The sequence below is a fragment of the Dasypus novemcinctus genome, chromosome 13, assembly GCF_030445035.2.
Source record: "Dasypus novemcinctus isolate mDasNov1 chromosome 13, mDasNov1.1.hap2, whole genome shotgun sequence".
In the NCBI taxonomy this organism is placed as follows: domain Eukaryota; kingdom Metazoa; phylum Chordata; class Mammalia; order Cingulata; family Dasypodidae; genus Dasypus; species Dasypus novemcinctus.
This window is the reverse complement of record NC_080685.1, coordinates 71658861-71668976: the sequence shown is the minus strand read 5'-3', so window position 1 is coordinate 71668976 and position 10116 is coordinate 71658861. Positions and strand designations below refer to the sequence as shown.

Genomic DNA, 10116 nt, shown 5'->3' with positions numbered 1-10116 from the left:
ACAGGTATCTGGGGTGGGGTGAACATTCCAGGCAGAGGGAACCTAATGCAATAGCCTTGAGACAGAAGCATGTCTGGTGTACTTGAGGAACAGAAGGGGGCAGTGTGGTCATCACTTATGAAAGGCATTCTATGTGTTGACTGTGGTTTCTGCAGTGGAATCTCTGCAAAGAGGGATTTTAGTTTAGTTCAATAACGAATAGTCACAATTTCTATCAAATTGACAGAAATACAGGGCCTATTATCTCTATGCTCAGAAAAATGCAGAGCTGTTTGTGATAAAGGTGTTAAGGAGAAATCAAGCATTAATAATATTATTTAGTGTTTATTTTTTGCATATAGTTTGGACATGAGATTCCAAAATTAGGCTTGAAAAAAGACTTCAAATAGTATATTAACACCCCAATATAGAATCTGAATTCCATTAATATTCTACCTAAAGGCATCTTAAGAGGAGGAGGGATCTTGAAGTAACCACATGTATCTTGCAGATCACAATATTTTGAATGCCATTCCTCTGTTAAAATGCCACTGCAGTAAGGAGTTGACTCTCTTGTTTTGTGGGCAGTCTCACATTACCAATGACTTTAACAGTTACATTAAAAAACTCCCAGTTTTTCTGTTTTCCTCCATAAACAATGCCACACTGGCCTGAACCAAGCTTCATTTACAAAGATCTGGTAAATGGTACAGATACACATTTGCCTGCATTTGGCAATTAAATACAGACATACTTTGTGATCTATCTTTGTGATCTACCCCTTGCCCCTGAGAAGTGAAAATACTTGTTTTAGAGGTAACAGGCATGAGAGCTTGACAAATTGCTCTTTCCCATCTCTGTGCTACATCAAGTCCAGCTCCAGTGGCAGCAAGAACAGGATTGTGAGAGCTGTCCCCATTGTTTCATCAACAAAGCATGCTAACACATTGTGGACTGTTGCCTTGGGAAATGTTTTTGAAATGTTGTGGCACAGATACACAGAGAATTTCTGAAAGTGGGATTTCCTTATAATACTTTGATCCATATTTGTTTTGAAACAGTCTTAGACATTTGCTGTCAACTCACCAATAATGTCTCTTTCTCTGATTGTTTTAACAGCTTCTTCATCTCTTTCCACATCAAGATCAGATGGATCCAGGAAGAACTTTTTATCTTCTGGGGGAGATGGCTCTTTTATGTTGCTCAAGCCATGGATGCCATCACTGTTCATGTCACTACTGTCAGTGTTCATTGGTACGTCTGTATCTGTTCCCAGACTGGAAGGTTCTGCATTGAAAGCAACCTTTCCAAGGCAGTCTTTTTGGTACTTTTAATGTACATTTATGAGAGTTGAATTTGCAATCTTAACACTGCATTCCTTGGTGAAAGAGGCCTTTCAGTAACTGCTGGCTGTACTGATATATTGCAGGACAGCAATAAGAATTAACAGCAAATGTGTGTGGAATTTTACCCTGTACTTTTTCCTCTTTTCCATCCATATTGGCCAACCACTCCAAGAAGGAATTCTCTTACTTCATCCTTAGTGAATATATGACTCTTCATTGGGAGGGGCTACACATTGAGTTTTTTGTGGTCATGGAACTGAGAGGCCTAGTCTTGAAAGAGATATATTTGACAGTCATCTTTTTCATGCTTCACTACAATTATTCGGAATTTTGAAAACACACTGCTTATGATAATTTAATCCACAGCCTTCACGTTTCAATCCCTGAGGTACCAATCCTCAAAGCATCTCACCACAATAATCACAAAAATCAGAAGCTTTGTAAGAAGGTACCTAGAGAGTAAGAGGATGAATCCAAAAGGTTTCTACTGTGGCCAAAGCTGAAAGAACAACTTCTACTAGCTCTCCTTCATATATTTCCTTGATGGAGGTGATCAGCTGCAAAATATTTTCTGAATTCATGGTGAAAAAGAAGACTTTTACGATACATGCCAAAGAATACACACTCTGGATTTTTTGGTAAACAGTGTCTTGCCTTACAACTTGAACATGGAGAAGGAGTTAAAAGCACAGCAGGAATAGTTGCAGGTTACATAGGTTTTTGGTCTTTTGGAGGGGAATTGTTTGCAGACATCTGCCTATCTTTAATCTTTTAAAACAGTTGTCAATTCTTTTTAATTGGGTATGTGGAGGCTTTTGAACACACAGCAGTAAAAAAAAAAAGGTTGAACTTTTGGGTTTAGTTGAAAGTTCTTTATTTTATCTTTGAAGCCACTCATTCCTATGATTGCAAGTTCTACAACTGTGATTTGGATTCACAAAAGTTTCTATTTCCCCTAATCAGTCCCATCAAATAAGAGTCTTATCTTTAGCACCACAAACAGGGGTTTGAAAAGGATTTAACATCACTGAGTTATCTTGATCAGATTAGAGGACATTGCCTATTTATAAGCATCTTCATTTTCTGTCTCCTCTTGTCTCTTAACTTAAGCAAATGCATACTGAATAAAAGTTTATCAAGATGAAATTCTATTTTCTTGTTTGTTTGCCTATTTTTAAATAAGTGTTCAAGATTAAGCTATTCAATAGTTATCCTTTAGCTCACTGAGTTGAATGGATACTGTCTCAATTGTCCACACCTTAATTATCTTCTCAAATGTCCTCACATTTTGAGAGTTACAGCTTTCTACTAGGAAGTGCAAAGCTTTTAAAATAGTTCAAACACATTTCATTTGACGAAAGGGTCCATCAAAAGAGAGTTGCTTTCTGAAATGTAGTCACCAGAGACGGGCTCCACCAGTCCTGAGGAACTCAGGCCTGCCAGCGTCTGGGTCCTGGACGAGGTGCTAGGGAGCTTCTTGCTCTTCCCGGAATCCTTCCCTGCTGGCCGCCAGTGCCCCTTCCTCCCACTGTCCCCGTCCGGTCCGGTGGCCTCATTTCAGTTTGTTCTGAGATTTATGAATAAAGACAGCTGAGTGAATGGAGAGTGCCTGGTCTATCGTATAAATAGGGTTTTAGACTTTTTTGTCAGGTTATGGTAAAGAATTTCGATGTTATTCTAGGAATGATTGGAAGATACTGAAGAGTTCTTGCGGTCACCCCTCGGGCTGAAGCGTGGTTTGCTGGCCTGGCGGGGGAGCGGCCGCGGTAGGCCAAGCCGCTGCCCCCATAATAGGGTGGCTGGTCGAACTCACCGCCACCCCTGAAGGGAGCTCGGCATGGGCGCAGAGTGCCCTCGGGTCTCCCCTTCTCGGCAGCCATGCTTCCGCGGCCACCCCTCCTCCCGGATGGCGCCACACGATGCCTTCTTTCTCCCTGCGCAGGCGCAGGGCAGAAAATTCCAGTCTGCCCTTTTCCCCTCCCCCGACAGCAGCAACAGCCAGGTGTGGGCGGAAAAATCCAGCCCGCCCTTTTCCCTTCCCCCGACAGCAGCAACAGCCAGGCGTGGGCGGAAAAATCCAGCCCGCCCTTTTCCCTCCCCCGACAGCAGCAACAGCCAGGCGTGGGCGGGAAACTCAAGTCTGCCCTCCACCCCAGCAACAGCAGCCACCAATCCCTAAACCCTGCCCCTTCCCCCAGCAACAGCGACAGCCAATCCCTAACCACCACCCCTCCCCCGTCCAGTACCGCCCACTGACCTTTCGCCGGCAACCAATCAGAACAGGGCGTGGCTTCGACCAATCAGCCTTCCCCAGCCCCTATAAAACTGTTGCCTCTCCCTCAGTAAAGTGGACTTGCGTGTTTACCTTGTCTCCGCGGTAGTTCTTCTGCCGTGCGCCCTCCAGTCCTGAGAGCCCCCGACAAGGGCCTGGCCTCCCTTGTCCCCAGTTCGTCGCCTGCTTCTCCGGGCGACCCCTTCGTCGCCGGCTTCTCCGGGCGACCCCTTCGTCGCCGGCTTCGCCGGGCGACCCCTTCGTCGCCGGCTTCGCCGGGCGACCCCGTCAGCCGAACCGCGCAACCCCTTGTGAGACCGATCCCTCGTCTGCTGCCGGACCGACCCCTCGTCCCAAGTGGGACCGACCCCTCGTCCCAAGCGGGACCGACCCCTCGTCCAGAGCTGGACCGACCCCTCGTCCGCAGCCAGACCCCACCTCTACCGACCGAGCAAGCCGCCGCAGTTGGCGCCCAACGTGGGGCAAGGCAACCCCACCACAGCCTCACTCCATAACCTGGCAGCCCCCCCCTCCTCTCTTCTCACCTTGGGACTTCTCTCGTGCAACATTGCTGCTACCTGAGCCTTGGCTACCTCATACGATCCACGGCGGTCTGGGAGAATCGCTGGATGGCTTTCTCCTTCCATGTCGGGGGCTTATACCGACCCGCTATGATTAAGAGGAGCCTTGGATTTCTCGGGAGCGCGCGCTTGCACGTCTGAAGTAATCCTACCACAGCCCTACGCCCTCCTCTCTTCTCACCTTGGGACTTCTCTCATGCAACATTGCTGCTACCTGAGCCTTGGCTACCTCATATGATCCACGGCGGTCTGGGAGAATCGCTGGATGGCTTTCTCCTTCCATGTCGGGGGCTTATACCGACCCGCTATGATTAAGAGGAGCCTTGGATTTCTCGGGAGCGCGCGCTTGCACGTCTGAAGTAATCCTACCACAGCCCTATGCCCTCCTCTCTTCTCACCCCTATCTTTTCGCTCTGCATTGCTACTCCTGAACCTTGGTGACCTCATATGATCCACGGCGGTCTGGGAGAATCGCTGGATGGCTTTCTCCTTCCATGTCGGGGGCTTATACCGACCCGCTATGATTAAGAGGCGCCAATAAAACTCTCAGGAGCACGTGCCTGAGCACCTCCACCCCTGCCTTCACCTCTGCCTTCTCCCCTCCGCGCTTGCTCCCCTTTGCTTTGCTTCACTGCTCGTCGTCCCGCCCTCCCCTCGTCGGGGCCTTCTCTTGGCCCGCGACCACCGTCGGAGCCCCACCGGCTCCGACCCCTCGTCTCACCGCGCACCTCGGCTCCCATCGCCGCGCTCTCAAGGTAAGGGCCCCTTTTCTTATCGGCTCCAAAAGGCCATTAGCAATGGGTAACATCCTATCTGCTAAGCAAGCCCCACAAGTTCGGGCTCTTGCCGGTCTCCTAGACACTCACCGGTGTAAGACCTCTTTGAAACAGCTTCAAGTGTACTGGGACCTTCTTCTCCCCTTTAATCCGTGGCTAACCACGTGTCAGCTTTGGGACCCGGACACCTATACTCGCCTTATAGATAGGGTCACTTTTGCTGTGGAGCAGGAAGGTAAAAGATTCCCTCCTGGCTTATTACAGGCAACATGAAGTCCACAAGAAATCTTGAAGGGTATAATCTATGATATGCTATATAAAAAAAGATTTAAAAGCAGCTATACCAAGAAAGTAAGAATTATGAGTCAACTGTAAATAAATTATATATTTCTGTTAATGTGTTGTAATTGTTCTGTGTTTGTCTGTCTGTTCGTTCAATGTCAACGTATATTGTGATACCTCCGGATGGTAAATATAAATTACTAGAAATCTTTAAAAGAGCTCTATTCAAATGGCCAAAAATTAAATAAGCGCTTATATTAATACTTAAGTTTATTATATTAATACATAAGTTTAAATGTTAATAAGATATCTACAATTTTAAAAAAAAAAATTGTAAGTCTTAATTAACAAAATTAACTGTACGTCTTCATAAAAAGTTGTTCTTGCCTAGATTAAAATGAATAACTTATTTTTCTTCACAGGATAATATAAAGAATGTAAAACTTATATGAATATTAAAAAGGTTAAAAGTTTGTAAAAATGCTAACGGAAATGTAATAAGTTTTGCAAAAAGACGTATTTTGTCCTAAAGTAGGATGGCTAATTTTTCATAAACTCTTGAAATTTAATTTGCATGCGGCAAGTGTAAAAGGTATTGTGATAACTTTACGTAAGGGAATGTGTTCTGTAAAGATAAAATTTATCTTCAATAGTTTACATTAAGGTATTAAATGGCTAATTCCAAAAGGTCATTCTTAAATATATATATATAAAACTAAATTGATGATAATAATAATAAAAGGTAATTTTATAACAGGAAAGATTAACAGCAACCAAGCTCCCCTGCCAACTTGCTTTTAGGAAACGGTTTCTAATATTGCATGCTACTAAGTATTTAAAGAAAAGTTATTCTTAAGGAAACAAAAAATGATTTTGTCTTTGCAGCCATTGTCTATTTAGCAACACCCCTCGCTATCGGCCTAGCCACTGTTGCGCCGGACAATTGGAACCTTAAACAAAGACTCCTCCTCACTGTCATCTTCCTATCTATCGTTACTATATTTACTGCCCTCATTCTCCTTCGTTTATAAAGCAGTCTCCTACAAACCACAAAGCTTCTGTCTTAAACATACCATTCTCAACCCTATCCTCTAAATGATCTTCTCACTTCCCCCACAGCCTTTAATACTCTATTTCTTCCTCATAACCTTTGCTTTCTTGATAATATTTTCCGCCATCTGTCTAGCCGCTACCACCCCAGAAGATTGTAACCACGGCCCCCCATGCCGCCATCGCTCTCAAGCAGCTCCAGCCCTGCTAAACGGCCCGCAACCCGCTTTCCCCGGCCCACGGCCTGCTTTCTAGCATCCAATAACGCTTCTGCTCTTGCCTCCCCATACTTCTGCGGAGCTTCCTCCTGTCTCGACCTCACTCCTCTTCTCAGCCATCCAAAGCGTCCTTTCTCGTCCCCCGCCCCCCTCCTTTTTTCGCTTGAACCCCTACTGCGTTGCAGATTGGGCCGCCCCATGTCGGCCCGCCCCATTAACATCGGCCTCTCTCGCGCCCGTGAAGACTTTGGCCTTCTTATTGTCCTCGCCTACGTCTCCACCACTCCCGACGCTGCCGCCACCACCGTCGCTGGTGCCCTGACGCGACTTGTCCTCACCGCTGCGATCCTCCAGACCATCACACAGTCTGCCTCTACCGCTCTTCGCCACCAAGAAGAGATCAACTACCTGTAACGCGCTGTCATCCTGGACTTTTAACAAGCAGATGGACCTTATAGCCACCGAGATCAACAAGAATTGGACATTGGCCACCCTTGCTTGCAATGGCAAGATACTGCCCCCCAAATTGTACATTTGTATCCCCGTCATACTCACCTCCCTCTTCAGCCCCGCTTCCCTCATTGCTTACTGCCTCTTGGGCCTCAGCTACTTGTTGCTGCTGCCATCCTGGTCCTTATTTGAAAAGAAGGGGGAAATGCGGTCACCCCTCGGGCTGAAGCGTGGTTTGCTGGCCTGGCGGGGGAGCGGCCGCGGTAGGCCAAGCCGCTGCCCCCATAATAGGGTGGCTGGTCGAACTCACCGCCACCCCTGAAGGGAGCTCGGCATGGGCGCAGAGTGCCCTCGGGTCTCCCCTTCTCGGCAGCCATGCTTCCGCGGCCACCCCTCCTCCCGGATGGCGCCACACGATGCCTTCTTTCTCCCTGCGCAGGCGCAGGGCAGAAAATTCCAGTCTGCCCTTTTCCCCTCCCCCGACAGCAGCAACAGCCAGGTGTGGGCGGAAAAATCCAGCCCGCCCTTTTCCCTTCCCCCGACAGCAGCAACAGCCAGGCGTGGGCGGAAAAATCCAGCCCGCCCTTTTCCCTCCCCCGACAGCAGCAACAGCCAGGCGTGGGCGGGAAACTCAAGTCTGCCCTCCACCCCAGCAACAGCAGCCACCAATCCCTAAACCCTGCCCCTTCCCCCAGCAACAGCGACAGCCAATCCCTAACCACCACCCCTCCCCCGTCCAGTACCGCCCACTGACCTTTCGCCGGCAACCAATCAGAACAGGGCGTGGCTTCGACCAATCAGCCTTCCCCAGCCCCTATAAAACTGTTGCCTCTCCCTCAGTAAAGTGGACTTGCGTGTTTACCTTGTCTCCGCGGTAGTTCTTCTGCCGTGCGCCCTCCAGTCCTGAGAGCCCCCGACAAGGGCCTGGCCTCCCTTGTCCCCAGTTCGTCGCCTGCTTCTCCGGGCGACCCCTTCGTCGCCGGCTTCTCCGGGCGACCCCTTCGTCGCCGGCTTCGCCGGGCGACCCCTTCGTCGCCGGCTTCGCCGGGCGACCCCGTCAGCCGAACCGCGCAACCCCTTGTGAGACCGATCCCTCGTCTGCTGCCGGACCGACCCCTCGTCCCAAGTGGGACCGACCCCTCGTCCCAAGCGGGACCGACCCCTCGTCCAGAGCTGGACCGACCCCTCGTCCGCAGCCAGACCCCACCTCTACCGACCGAGCTAGCCGGGCTGTTCTGAACAAGGTAAAAACTTGATGTGATTTATGTTTTTCTGAAATCTACTTTGTCTGATATTTAACCATCTTTCTTTGGATTAGTGTTTGCATGATGTACGTACTCTTTAACTTTTTGCTTTTATTCTTCCTATATCATTATTTTTGAAGTGAGTTCCTGATAGACCACATATAGTTGGGTCATTTCTTAATCCATTCTGACAATGTCTATCTCTTATTCTGCTTAAAGTATTAATCTATAATATAATTATTGATTTGCATTTGTGTTCTGGTTTTTGTTTGTTTGTTTTACCTCTGTTTCTCATTCTGTTTCTCTTTTCCTGCTTAGCTTTGGATTATTTCAACTGTTTTACTTTCTCATTTTAATTTGTTAGCTGAATTTTCAACTATATCTCTTTGTATAGTTTTCCAGTCATTGATGTAAGGATTACAATATATATATTTAACTTTTCAAAGTCTAGAAAGAATCAAAATTTTATCATAGAAACTATGCCACCATATATTGGTACCTTTATTCTCTCTCCTTTATACTGTAGTTTTTTTATATATTACATCTACCTGTATTTAGAATCTCATCAGACCATGTTAAAATTTTTACCTTCCAACATCCAAAATGTTTGAAGAACTCAAGAAGAGAAGAATAGAATTATGTATTTATCATTTCTGCCAGTTGTTCTTCATTCTTAATATTCCAAGTTTCCTTCTGGTGTCATTTCCTTTCCGTCTGAAGTACTTTAATAATTTTTTAGTATAGGTCTGCTGGCAAAGTATTCTTTTAGTTTGTCTTCATCTGAGAATGTCTTAATTTCATATTCATTCCTGAAGACTATTTCTACCAAATATAAAATTCTGGATTAAAAATTATTTAATTCAGCCCTCTAAAAGTGTTGTTGCACTTTTACTCTGTCTCCATAATTTCTGAGGAAATGTCTACAGTAAATTAAGGTGGTTTTCCCATAAGTGATGTATTGTTTTCTTCTGGTTGCTTTAAGAACTTTAAAAAAAAGTGTTTAATTTGCAAGAGTTTAATTAAAATGTATTTGGGAGGATTGTGGGAAGATGACGACAGACTAACAGCCAGAGCCAAATGCTCTCACGAAAACAACATAGAAATAGCCAAAAGCTGGCTGAGGGACCTGCTTTGGGGATCCGCAGACCAGGACAGTGCTATACAACTCCCAGGAGGATGAGGGACAGACAAATGAAGAACTAAAAGAGACAAACATGAGTTACCAAGGCCATGTGGCAGATGGGAAGGGCTCTCTTCTCTCATCCCCAAGGTATCAAGCTGGTGTAAAACCCCTGACTAATTGTACCTGACTGAGAGGGGAACAGACATCTTCCTCTTTGTCAGCTATTTCAAGGGAAAATGGAGGGGAGGTCAGCTTCTTTTCTTCATTGAACTCAACCAGCAGAGCTCGCTTTGAATCTCCAATCTATAGAGTCCACACAGGAACACAGGAAAGTCAAGACTTAAAACACTTCCAGGGAAAGGTGCACTGACTAGCACCATCTGCTGGTCAGGCTGCAAACTGCATGGACAAAAACTGCTATCTCTGTCTAATCCCAGGGAAAGAATCTGCACCCACTAGTAGTTCATGGCCTGATTTTGAAAACTTATGAGGTGCAGTTTTAAAGACAGAATAAGTTACACCAAATATCAAAGAAGAGCTAGGGGAAGGGGGAGCATGATAGGCAAGAGAGAGAGAGATTAGCCATCAGAGTAAATACACCAACATATTCAGATGCCTAGACATCAGTAAAAAATTACAAGCCATACTATGAAAAAGGAAGAGATGGCCCAGCCAAAAAAAACAAGTCAAATATCCTGAAAAGGTATAGAATTTTATACAATTAATCAGTGCTAACCACAAAACACTCCTAAATCACTTCAAAGAATTTAAAGAAAATGTGACGAAAGGAATAAA

General features: G+C 46.1%; 1 pseudogene; it reads right to left on the bottom strand.

Annotated features, from left to right (window-relative positions):
* Positions 1-519: 519 nt before the first annotated feature.
* LOC101421713 (serine/threonine-protein kinase D3 pseudogene) lies at positions 520-2078 on the bottom strand (annotated as a pseudogene).
* Between the last annotated feature and the right edge of the window lie 8038 nt (positions 2079-10116).